The sequence below is a fragment of the Pogonomyrmex barbatus genome, unplaced genomic scaffold, assembly GCF_055798465.1.
Source record: "Pogonomyrmex barbatus isolate J1 unplaced genomic scaffold, ASM5579846v1 scaffold13, whole genome shotgun sequence".
Classification (NCBI taxonomy): Eukaryota; Metazoa; Arthropoda; class Insecta; order Hymenoptera; family Formicidae; genus Pogonomyrmex; species Pogonomyrmex barbatus.
The window spans coordinates 5,846,235-5,859,812 of NW_028297109.1; the positions used below are offsets into that span (position 1 = coordinate 5,846,235).

The following is a 13,578-nucleotide window of genomic DNA, read 5'->3' on the forward strand; positions in this document are numbered from 1 at the left end:
CATAATTTCGAACGAGCAAATTCGTTCGTAATATTTCGCTGAAGAGAATTCACTCGCGCGTTTACCCAAAACGGACATTATTTTCTCAGTCCGTAAATTTGTCCCGCTCGGAGTAAAAACGTATGAACGCGTAGATGTATGTGAAAGCCACCGAATGAATTCAAATGGATATTTTCGAGCGCTCCAAGCGTATTGTACTTATATATGCTCTAAGCGTATATGTTACCTTGCATTATTAATATTAGCGACTGAAATCGTGCACGGAGAGACTCGCTTAAACGACCTGCTGTATAACCCATAGCGATTTTACGACGGTATTATCGTCCGCCTTCTGAAATATGAACTCCGTAATCTCGACAGAGAAATTTATGAGAACCGAGACAAAAGTATCTTTCTTTTTTTTTTAAAGCATCGATAAGACAAAACGTTGAAAGAGAAAAAGATAAATATAAATCCGTAAAAAGAAATACAGGAGTCAGAAGGGAGTCAAGTATTGATGTTTGAATTTTCCACCGAATTTTCCGGATGGAAATTCCATCCTCCGGTTAAGAATGTATCACACCGATTTTTACAATTTTTATATTTACAATGAAAAAATTATGAAAAATTTAGATTATTCTAAATCACTTGTAAAAATATAAAAAAGTTTAGCGGTGGCTTAGAACTTTGCAAAAATTGTTTAAATAAATAAATAAAAATATACTTTGTAAAAATTAAGAAATAGTGATAAAAATCTTAATTAAGTATAAGTACTTTAAGTATTCCAGATTATGTAATGTTTTATTGCAATACAGAGATTAGTAATTCTGCAAATAAAAATGTAATTTTTATTTACAGAACAAGTAATTTCTGCATCGCAATGAAATTTTACATAAATCATCTTAAAGTACTTATATAAGGTAATTGAAATTTTTGTCATTATGTCTTACATTTCTATTAAAGCACATTTCTATTTTATATTTAAATAATTTTAATCGCCAAATTTGTCGCATTACTTTTAAATCGCTCTAGAATGAGTCTCTAACTTTTTCGCCATTTTCTGACTGTAAATAAAAATAGGTAATACATCTTTAAACAGATAATGTTACCTGAGATAGATTTCGCGATTGCATTTCGCGAAAAAAACGAAGCTTGGGGCGTGAAGTTACAATGAAGTGAAAAAACGCGTGTCCCTTAAGGAGACAGGCAGATATAACAAAAGAGACTGGAATCGCCGGAAAGTTGAGTAAACTCTCATTGGAAAGCGAAATATTTGAGCTCGATCGAGGGAGGATTCGAGAGAGGATTCGTTTCTCGCTCTCTCGTTCACCGATGATTCAGTCGAGCGAATCGAGATAAATACAGTTATATTCGGACAAAGAAGGGGCCGAGTCACTTTTGCTTCGTAGTCGTGCGGGTAACCAGAGTTCAATTCCCGGGGGCGGTGGTCTCTCGTATCGCCTCGACGTCTTTCTGTGTTCTCTTTCCTTCCTTCCTTCCTTCCTTCTTTCTTTCTTTCATTCCCGTCCACACGCCAGGGCGCCGCGCATTCGTCGCATTTTCGATGATGTCAGAGGAGAGATGGAACGAGACGATCATAGCGGGAAGAACGCTTTCGCGACGAAGATTTTCGGATAGATAAATTCGTCGGGGGTGGCTCTCTGTTAATACCGCCGTCTCCGAGCGACAAATATTTGTCTTATCTCGAATTTTCAACTCCCGTCGTTTCCCGAGAGAGAAACCATGGAAATGAATGAATGAAAGTTATAAGATCTGATAAACGAGTTCCCGCCGTAATTGCTAATGCAAAAATGTGAGTTATTTCAAAAATGTGAATTATTTATATATATATATATATAGATCGAGAATACATTAGCTTTATTTGAATGTAATATCCTACAATGATCTATAATTTCAAGACATTTTGTAAACTCACGACTGTCAGATCATTGAATGATTAGCTCGCTCTTTGCAGTACAACTAAAATCTAAAAAATAGATCTGAAATTCATGTCGAAGCCTCTTCGTGTCTAAAGCGTGGAAACTCTTAAGTCTAGCTTTTTATCTTTGTAAAAACACGTAACGTTTACATTTGCATAAATTTGCTCGCACTTAGATGAATTAATCGATCGCGGAGTCGGCAGTCAATCACCTTGGTTTCTAAGTAGCAAAAAGTACACAGTGCTCGTTCATCTATTTGCGTAAAAGAGAAAACTCGTAAGGAAAGCGACCCTTGTTTCTTTAAGCAGAAGAGTGGAAATGCAGGACGATTCTGAAATATCTGAATGAAATATCAGATGTAAATTATTTGTAAAAAAGATAAGGAAATTCAGTTCAATCAAGAACAAGATCTAATTTAAAAAGCACAGATAGCAATAATAATAAACATTTCCTGTCAGTCTTCGATCAATAAATAAAAAATGCTCATTTTTGCAGGGAGAGAACAGTTTTGCTGGCAAATCTAAACATTTGATCAGACACAGATCTAAAAATAATTTTGTTGGACCATCAAAGTCTTATATAGAACGTTAAGCATAATAATAATAATAATATTGTAAACATTTTTTATCTTTTAGCAACCAATTTAATTATCATTATATAATAGTTTTGAACGCCCGAAAAATTTTCAGCTTTATATCTGACTAAATTTTTAGATTTGCCAGCAGAATTGTTCCTTCCGTGCAAACATACGTTTACATGTAATCTTTTTTTTTTTAAATTACAACACAGGAAATTCGCTCCGGAAATTTAAATAAATAAAATATAAAAAAATATTAATAATATTATTAAATATAAAAATATTTCACAGACGCTCCGTGAAAGGTCCCTTCTTCGTAGGGGGGAACGGAAGAATTTCATCTGCCAGGCAGAGGCCCCCCGCGCCCTTCTCTCCAACCCCGAGGCCAACGGGGGCCTCGAATCAAAGTCCAATTTATATTTATGAATACTTTCGAGAGCGTACTCGCTTCGGCTCGCTCGCTGGTCCGCCCGGAAGCCGAAGTTTACTCTGGCATCCGGCGCACAACACATCGCGCATTGTTAGTCGCGCCTTCGTCTTTTGCTTCTTTCGGCGGCCGCGCGGTATGACGAAAACGGTGAGATCACTGACGTTTACTTTTGTGAATCATCCCAATCCTTGTCTCGTGACCCGACTCCATCGCGCCCGCCCGTTTGCGTGTTCGCCATGGTAATCATTGGATGGGGAGAAGAACGAAAAGCTCAAAAAGTAAAAAAGAAAAATCGAAAACTTTCGAAGTTCGAACAGGCGTGTTAGATAGGCGTTACGCTAAATTATTACAGTTCGATATTGCTAATTCGAGAACTAAATATATGTATACGTGTACACGATCTTATATTACAAGAATGTGTAATTGCGTCCAAATATTTAGATGTAATGAACAATGAAATTCCTCTAATACACGAAAATCATCTTGCTAAAATATTTAAAAATTTGGCCAAATACAAATCCAAAAATAATTTTGTTGAGCCATCAAAATAATTAAGTAGAACGTTAAATTGATTGTTAAAATATAAAAAATTCTTACAATATTATCATTATATTTAAGCCCATATAATAATTTTTTGATAATGCAACAAAATTATTTTTAGATCTGATCACATTTTTAAATTTTTCAGCAAAATCGTTCTTTCCACGCTTTCTCTTCTTTTCAATTTCAATTCATATCTGCAGGCGTATGTGAACGCATTTTATTTTAAAATATCTATACAAAAAAAAAATACTTTTGCTAACAAATCTAAAAATTTGACCAAATACAGATCTAAATATAATTTTGTTATTAGTTTATACGTGGAAATTTATATTTATTATGGATTCGCATATGGAGAGAACAATTTTGCTGGCAAATTAAAAAATTTGAATACAAAAAATAATTTGCTATTATCAAAATTATTATGCATTCTACATACAAACAAAATTATATGCAAATTTTTAGATTTGCCAGCAAAATTTTGTTCTCTCCATATACGAATCCATAAATATAAATTTCCACGTATGAAGATTTGGCATAATACCAGAATTGATGATCGACGTTTTCTAATGCTAATGATAATTTTGTCACCGCTCGAAGCAGTTTTTCTCGATAGGCGAGATACCTCGAAAGTACCGTAGTGGCCCTTAGCGAGAAGTCTCTGTGCGAAAGTGGGTCGTAAATGCAAATGCGGGAGCGCCGGCGGCGCAGCGATTCTCGCGCAATATGCGTCGGAGGAAGTTCACTACACCGGGGGGGGGGGGGAGGGGGGGGGAGCGAACTGCATCGTGGAGATATAGGGGTTATTTTTGCACATTGTATCGATAGTCCCATACCACGCATACACACGTCGCTTTGCCGCTAACGCGCTAGCAAACTAGACCTCGCATTCAACTCGATTCGCAGAATCGTTGCGAACATTTCCACGTTTTCGATTGTCACGTTCCTTTCATGCGTGCAAATTTTATACGTACATTTTTACATACGGATCCGTGCCCCGCGAACGACTGCGAGAGATCGCGTAATGGTCACGTCGAATAAAAACGCAGAACGAGGAACAACCGTCCGCGGACTTAATGTAAAATCGATACCGCCATTGTCTCCTCGTTTCTTCCCGTTCACGGGTCTTCGGTGATATACGCGTGATTAATAGTTATCGCACTTTGTAACGTCGTCCCCGTAATTCCATGTTATTTCGACACTCCGGGAATGGCAGGCCTTGGGCCACGAATCGCGTTTAATTTAAATGTAGCACCGTAGGCGTTCGCCGCGCACGTTCGCAGTGCGTGCGAATGATTGGCCTCGTCGGCGGGCTCCGGCACATTGGGAAATTCCGGATATACGATTTCGTGGGTATTGAGCATAATAAGGCGGGATAATAAGATAGTCGGCGTCGGTAGGCAATCTTTCAATTTTACTGGAAATCCAATTGAGTAATGAGCCCGAGGTCCCGTATCACGCGACTCGTCTAACGTCGCGCGAGGGCGATCGATTATTATGCGTCCTTAGCATGAAACGAGACCACATAAACGTCGGTAGTTAACGCGATACTTATCTCGTGTGTGAGCCATCGTGACAATTGTCACGACGTCTAGACAATCTTGCATCCTTGCCCGACCGAGGACGGAGATAAATTCAGACTTATTGCGACTTCAATATCGTTACGCGCAAAACGATGTCATCAAAGATATGCGTGACTATATTTGTTACGGAAATTATATTGGTGTAGTTTTATATATATATATATATATATATATATATATATATATATATATATATATATATATACGGAGAAAACAGATTTGCCAAAGAATCTAAAAATTTAATAAAAAAATATAGACCTGAAAGTAATTCTGTCGAATCATTAAAATATTTATGTAAGTTTAAATTGATTGCTAAAATAGGAACTTCAAAAATTTTTGCATCATTAAATATCCTACATAATTACTTAGATGACTCGAAATGAAATTATTTTCAGATATCTGTGTCTGATAAAATTTAATATTTCAACAGAAATTTTAGAATATTTATATAGATAATATATTTATATCTAAAATCAATTTGAAGCTCTATGGTACGTATATCTAAAGAATTATAAAGAGAAGACGCGTGTTATGCGTTTCTTGAAATGTGCTCACGAATATCGACGCGAATATCGCAATCGCCCGGAGTTCCGAGAGTCAGAATGCGCGTAAAATTATCGTTACGTTTCCCGTTGCATCGTTCGTTATCAACACCCATAAAAAAGGCACCGGGGGAAGCTAAACGCGGCGAGGAAACGTCATTTACGCGCCGCGAGCGCGAATCCCGCGAACCCGCCGGCAATTCCGGGCGTTTCGTAATTGTCTTCCTTATATCCCGATCCGCGGAAAGAGTTTCGCCGCCGTGAAATGGGAGATGCATCGGTCGGTGCACTCCCGGTACAATTGTAGGGCAAGTGAGGAGAATCCGCGAAAACAGTCCTCGAGAGAAGCGCGAATCATAAACTATTCAATCGCTATTGTAGACGCGATTACCTCCGGCACGTCGACGACTCGAGAATGTAAATTTCAGTCAAAGCCGATTTATTGTCATTAAACAGGGTCTCTGTTCAAAAAATCAAAATTCACGAAAAAAATTCCCTGAGAATTCTCTGATTTTCAGGAAATTTGTTAAAAATTTTAAATAAAATAAAAATATTTTTAAATATATCTTATACAAATAAATATATATTTATCGTGCAAAGTTCTTAATATTTTTTTCATGTAAAAGTTTGTAAATCATAAAATTAAGAATTATTCGAGTTTTAATAATTAAATTTTAAAAATTTTGATATAAAAAAATAAATATTTTATATTGCACAAAATTTGCAAACTTTATATTTTGATAACTACAAATAAAAAATTATATAGGGCAACTGGTGTAAAATTCCGGTGAAAAATTCAATTAAAATTATTAAAATAAATATCTGTCTTTTCTAAAACAAAATTGCATCTAACACTAAGTCATTGTCTTTAATACTGAATATTTAATTAGTCCTAAAATCAATACATTCTGATATCTAGAATGGTCGTTTAACAATTTAGTCGATAAACTCCCGATTATAATATAAAGATGAAATATGCTGAAATATGTTAAAAGATGGAATATGATAAAATAACTTTTCAAAAAAATTCCCTGATTTTTCAAAGCATAAACAAATTCTCTATAAATTCCAAATTTTTCAAATTTTTCTACGTAGTAGACTGTTAAATATTCTGTTAAATTTATACGAGTATCATTTTCGGAAAAAAAAAAAAAAAATGTTTTTGCGGAAACAATGTATGTAAAAATGTCGATAGTTTGGCCGTTTTATTTGAAATGGCGGGATGAAAATACAATCTCAAGTTGCACTCGCGTTGTGCATGTGACTCTGGAGTGCGATATTAAAAGTTTCACGCTGGTAGTCCGGAGTTAATAGCGGACCTGCGAACCCAATATGGTATCGTACAAGGATAACGGAGGGTGTAGGGGCGCGAGCCCCGAGTGCGAGTCTGCTATCGCGCGTCGTGCCAAAACAACCCTTCGGGGATACACGCGTACGTGACTGTATCGATTATCATATACTGCCCTACCGGACAGGACGGTACGAGGGAGCAATGTCGACCCTACGAGACAAGCAAAACGAGTCGGAAAGGGATGGTAGAACGAGTAGCATAATTCGAAATCCCTCGGAATTCCGTGCGGTCGGCGCCGAGGGTTAAATGAAAAGGTTGAGGAGGAGAACGCGGGGAATACAAAAAGGGGGATAGAAGTGGACGAACCGTCAGAGGGAAGACGGCCAGCGGAGGGGCGGAGGGGCGGAAGGGAAGGAAAGGGGGTAAACTCGACAGGGTAGGCGCATACCGTGGCGAGGGAACGAGAGGGGGAGGGAGATGCAGAAGTAGAAAAAACAACCATCGCCGTCGCGCTCCTATGCTTTCTCGCGGCGATTATTGAACGCGCGAGCGTTCGTATCTTGAAGATAGAAAGATAAAAATAAAAATGCGATGCCGCGGTTAAAGCGATAATGGCGGACGTTAATAAAGCCCGGAGATTCCCGCCGGGGCCGATAGAGCGAGAGGGAAAAGGAAATCGAGGCGGGAGGGAGGAAGGCGGAGGCAGAGGGAGACATATGCGCGCATTTACGGAGAAGAAAAAGGGAAAGAGAGAAGAACTCTGCGAAACTTCTTGGCGGAACTTATCTCGCTAATGAGGCCTGACCATCTGACCGGAGTGACTTCTTTTTTTTTCTTCCCCTTCTTCCCCTCCCCCCCTCCCGAGTCATTCGCGCATGCATTCACACATGTGCAACCGCACGGTATGCATCGGGACGTTTTGCGAGCGTTTTTTCTCCTCCTGCATGCATCGATACGATTCTTACACTCGGACAGACATAAAAAAGACAGACGTTGAATTCGAGGGGGTACATTAGCATTCGTATTTATGCACATATTTAGGGAGCTTTAAAGATTAACCGTAAAAGAGATGCGCTCTCTCCTCTTCAATATCAGTCACTTCGAAACAATAGATTATTACGCGACTAAACTATCTCAAAGATAGTGGCATAAAAATTTAATTTGAAGGCAAAATTAAAAAATTCGACTTAATTTAGATGAGCGATTTTACCGTAATTTAATTTCTGTCAATAAGATGATATGATTTAAATTGCAATTAACTTCCTTCGAGCGATTTGGAATTATTAAAAAAAAAAAAAAAAAAAAAAAAAATCCACTTAAGAAGAGCCTGCAATAATAACTGAATCATACCAGGATAAAATCCAGGTTATTGCATAGGCACTAAGTGTCGTAATCGGAAGGAAAAAGGAGAAAGAGAGGATAATCAATAGGCACCTTATCGAGGCTCGATCGGCCAGAATGGAAAAGGAAGACCTGTTGCAGGACATTCAGAGCCGGAAGCGACGGTTAACCTTTGAGCCGGCGTTACTCGTAACGATCTATGCGGTGGGTAAAGAGATGCTCGCGAGGAGGATAGAACATTTATTAGCCCCTCGAGTGAACGAGGGAATAAATGTACGACGAATGATTGACATTGTTTTTCGTAAACAACACGATTTGATGAAGCGTTACGGGAATAAAATTGCGCTCAGGTAGATTTTTGTAACGAGAGAACGATTAACGTCACGCCTGAAATCTGGAAAGATATTTAGAAGCTTCGATTTCACGTACGATCGTCGATTAGGGACGCTTTAAAGTCTCTTTCTCGTATGCTAATACGGGGTTACCTGATCTTACGGCGCAGATAATATCGTCTTAAGCCTTTCTGCGGCTTTTACCGCACCTATCCACTGTATAAGAACTCAGATTGATTCCCGCAGTTACTGCGCACCGCTATGTATACTGCTCTATGATAGCTGAGATTAATGGCGAGCAAAGGTTCCGCAGTTATTTATCCCATACTGCTTATCCGTAGTGCTATTTCGCGATAGCTTTGAATCAGAGATTATCGCGAGATTACGTGATATTACGGAAACACACGTATCGCAAAACGAGTTCTGCGTTTATCTCATTTCCGCCGTATCGAGATAAAGCGCCATTAAATTTCCTCGTAATTCACATAACACAGATTACTTCCTTCGAGATATCAATACGGAAAATGGACGCGTAATATAATTTAAAACAAAAGTTTCGTGTCGCGTAAATTTTCGTCTCACAAGTATATTTCTTTTTTTTTTTTTTTTTTTCTTTTTTTAAGAATGGCCAAGTTTCAGAGGCGCTCTTCACGAAACCTTTGTATTCTCAAGAAAGGGTTAACCGTTTCGGACGTAGTGAGTACTGTTCGAGTTTCTAAGATTTGCACTCGGTCGGACGAGCATCTTCAACGAGGCGAGTTTTGCCTCCGTCAAGTAGAAGGAATGCGTTGGCCGGCGTGGTCCATGCAGCATGTGTTCCTATCACCTGCCGGCTACGTTGCAGCTGCGCAAATGTACGGCGTGTACGATGCACAAAGAAGCGGGAGGAATCGAGAATGAATTTTCGATGGAATTCATGGGAGAGACACGGAGAAACGTACGAGCGCAGAGAAAAGATCGGGAGAGATAAGAAAAATTTCTCACCGATATTTTATTTTTACCGTATTTTTCACCGATGTTTCTCTTCGGAGAGACGCGGGGAAAACTTGTAACTTTGTAACTTTAAAAACGTGAACGTAAAGTGTGAACGCAGATGACTGGGAAGAAAATTGATTTATCGGCGAAACGGGAATTTTTTTTTTTTTTTTTTTTTTTTAGAAAAATTCTACTTACAAACTACGATTTTATCTACGATTATTTTATTTCTATCTTCAATCTATCGACGCGCGATATTTGCATCTTTATCGACGAACTTTCGCTGTGAAATACTTCGGACGAATCCGTAATTTGTAAACGCGAGACGAATAAAAGCGTCTCTCGAACTTCTCGAACAGCGCCAAGTTCCTCCTCGCGATCGGCCTCACTTTTTTTCGCGAATCCCGCGCGAATTCCTCGGTGATGAATTCGAGGGGGAAAGAATGCCAGAAAGAAGCATGCGATATTTACTCGCCATGCGAACGAAATTGCACGAGATTGCGTCGATGCATTTTTGCACAAGGCAGGAAACGAGGACGCGCTCGCGTCACGAAGCACGGTCGCGAGGGTGGACGACGTTTGGCGAACGGAAGCGGAATTTTCGTCGGCGTTTTATCCACCCCGCCGAGGGATGGACGGCACGAGATTTCCGGAGGTGGACGCGCTCGATTTTCGGAGAGGAACGGCTTTCTGCCGTCGACGACGACGGCGGCGGCCGCGTCGCGGCGCCTTGAAAAATGCCGCTCCGGGAAGGCTACTTCCTGGTGAAGTTCGTTCTTCGTCAACGTCACTTTTTCCATTGTCCGGAGTCGGCGCGATATACGCGGCATTTTCTACAAAAGTACAGTTTGGAACATTCGTAAATTGAATTTACGCGGGCGCGGTCTGCGGATGTCAGATAACTGATAAGTTTTTCCTTTTTTTTTTTTTTTCAGATGCGTATCGCGTGACGAAACTTTCATCTAAAAATGCTGAAAACGCCGCGGCGTTCCTAATTGATAGCCAAGGACTGTTGAGGAGTTACAGAATTAATAGCGGTAACTGCCCGTACAATTTTCCCTTTCCGCTTTCGCAAGAAAGGGCATTTCCAACAAATGATTGCATGACTTCGGATTGTTATAATAACAACGTGCGCGTTTTAAGATCGTAAGATCGTGCGCTAAACCTTGAGACACTATTCATACATTTTAATATGTTATCAACGCATCAGCTTTGCGTGCAGCAGTCGAAGCCGGCGGTGCCGAATGAAAATTTAATGGTATGGCAAAGGGGGAGTTCCGGTTTGAAGAAAAACGAGAAGGCACCCATGCGAAAGGAACACATCCGGCAGAGACGCGCGGTGTAAAATTAGTCCAAGGACTTACGGGACGAGATATTCCACGCATGATTCCGTCGCTACATAAAAATTCCATCACACCAAAATACAACTAGCACTCAATCATTTCTAGGATGAAATCCGAAGGGTAGAAAGTCTAATAAATATCTCCGCAAAGCTCTCTCGTCGAGCATGAATTAATCGAACGAAGTGATTTCGAAGCGAAATACCTCTACGCGGATGGAGCATTTCTGATCTCCTCGATTGAGCAGATTTCAGTGGAACGCTCGAAAGGACTCGAAGAGGGAAGAGGATAAGATCCTCAAGTAAGAGAGAGAGAGAGAGAGAGAGAGAGAGAGAGAGAGAGAGAGAGAGAGAGAGAACTCGAGAGCGCAAGGTGCATTCTTCGGCAGCGCCACTTTCCTCCACTGCTGGACGACGCACACGCGCGCGCCGTGTGCAGCCGCATCAAAGGCGCCGACGGCACACGGACGTGCTCCTGCCGTGTACCACGCATCGAGGAGGACACCGCCGTCGGACCCACGGACACACGAGAACGCGTGTTTGCCTCGAGTATCTCCGATGCCGGTGGCATCCACGCGTGTCCCGCGCCGCAGCCGCAGCCGCAGCCGCAGCCGCAGCCGCAACCACGAACGTGTTACGGTGTTATTGTTTGACTCGAGACTAGTTAACAATCGAGGAGGAGAGAATCGCCACCGATGCTCGACAGAATTCGCTCGTTTCGAGAACGTTAACGAAACGAGCAACATCGACGAAATTTTCCTGAACCTGAATGATCGAGCCTGCGAATCGCCGAGCAACAATGTTGGCGAACGCGACGGACGGAATTTTTTTAATTTCCGAGACAGCATGGATGCACCTAACTTTTAGCACATAAAGATGATCGTTTGGCTAGAACTCAAGGCGAGGAAGAAGGAAAGAAGGGAAGGAAAAGAGAAGAAGTACAGAAGGATGCGGCGCTGCGTAACAGCTGGCTCAATAATTTCAAGCGGCGCACGGAAGGGACTGTCTTTTGTGGCTTTCAGAGGGCTTTCAAAGTGTATCTCAATGAGCCCTTCGTGCCAGCCGAACTGTAACTAACGGTGCCCTTTAATGAAATTTTTAAATGTAATCGCTGATCGTCAATCCACCAGAATGCCATCGCTAATTAAACAATTTACTTTCCATATTGATCACCCTGTGACATAATCGTATTTCACGTATTATTAAATCGTCCGCGATGCTCGAATTTCCAATTAAAATCGTGACACGCGATAAAGTAGCCTCAACATACCGAGACTACTGCCGGCGTATCAATGTCGTAATTGAATAAACGAGTAAAATGAGAAAAAAGATAACCACGAGATTTCGTAATGCTGTTTAAAATTCTGACAGCGCGCGATTAAGATTCAGATCGCTTAATCGGCGAATAATCTCGCCGGACGAGACACTCTGTCGTCCGTTCGCATTAAATATACATACTGTTTACCACTCGGCGATTTAGTCGCAGCTGGTCGAAACTGCATATTTGCACAGATTTGCAAATAACGTCAGCCACGTATATAGCGTCGATGAAATGAAAAAAAGGAAACAAGCAAGACATAATTAAATATTTCCAGACCAAATTAAATATTTTTAAACAAACGTATGTACGATTCCATGTCAAATTAGGTTATTTCAGAAAACATTTCTACAAAACCAGATGTACGATCAAATTATTCCAAACTATTTTGCGTCAAACGTAATCAAACGTAAATCAATAGCGAATTATTAAAGTAAAAATAATAAGTAGCTTTTTAAAGAAAATGATATGTAAAAATGTTACGAATATTTTCGAAAATCGAAATCTCTTTTTTCTAAAGTCCTACTCATGATCAGAGGAAATATTAGGAATAGGAAAATAAATATTAAATTTTGGAAATGAAAATTCGGAATAAAGATTAAACAACTAAGTATAAGACATAGTCATATTGGAATTTTCATTTCCAAAATTTAATACTTGTGCGTAGGACCTTATTCTGCACTTCTCTCTTCCTCTACATTCCTCTTTTAAAATTAAAAAGAATGTCGACATCTCAGAATGCGATAAAAGGCAATTCATTCCTGTCTATAATGCAACAGAAAAAACGGGTCTAATAATTAATTGTAGATTATAACGGGAAATCATTAGTGATCCTTCCATTAAGAGGATATATTCACAGACTTGTCCTTATCTGTCGATCTACCGTGGTGGACGAAAAATTCCAATAATTTTCGGGTAATTGTGAATTTTTCCCGTCACTCTCGCCTTTCTTCCTTTCTTCCATTCTCTCCGAGATGCAATTAACTTTTAACCCGTCGTAATTGCCCCGGTCGTTAGCGTGTCGGATATCGTGCGTGCACGCATCGCCACGGCTGAAATTACCTTACATCGGCATAGCGCGCGCCACTCGATTATTATAAAGCGAGGAGCGGTACATGGACGGACGTGCGTTGACTTACCAGTTCCTTTCCTTTCGTAAAGAAAAGAAAAAAAAACGCGAAGGACATGCATACGAGATGTTTTGCCGATAATTATGGGCGCAAATCGCGTGTGTCTTTATCGTAAAATAATTTTGTTTGCGAAAACGCTTCAATTTAAGAATTCGAGAAACGAAACGGTAATTCCCTCTTGAATGCCGCAGAATGCGAGAGAAATGGAGAAACGTCTCTCTTTCCTGCTGTCAAATTTACAAAATAATATTTAAAATATAA

At 40.0% G+C, this 13,578-nt stretch overlaps 1 protein-coding gene across 1 annotated transcript in view; it reads right to left on the reverse strand.

The window, feature by feature from the left end:
* The window catches only part of dlp (glypican dally-like), a 138,664-nt gene that overhangs the window by 37,946 nt on the left and 87,140 nt on the right, over nucleotides 1-13,578 (reverse strand). The gene's annotated exons all lie outside the window — the stretch shown is intronic.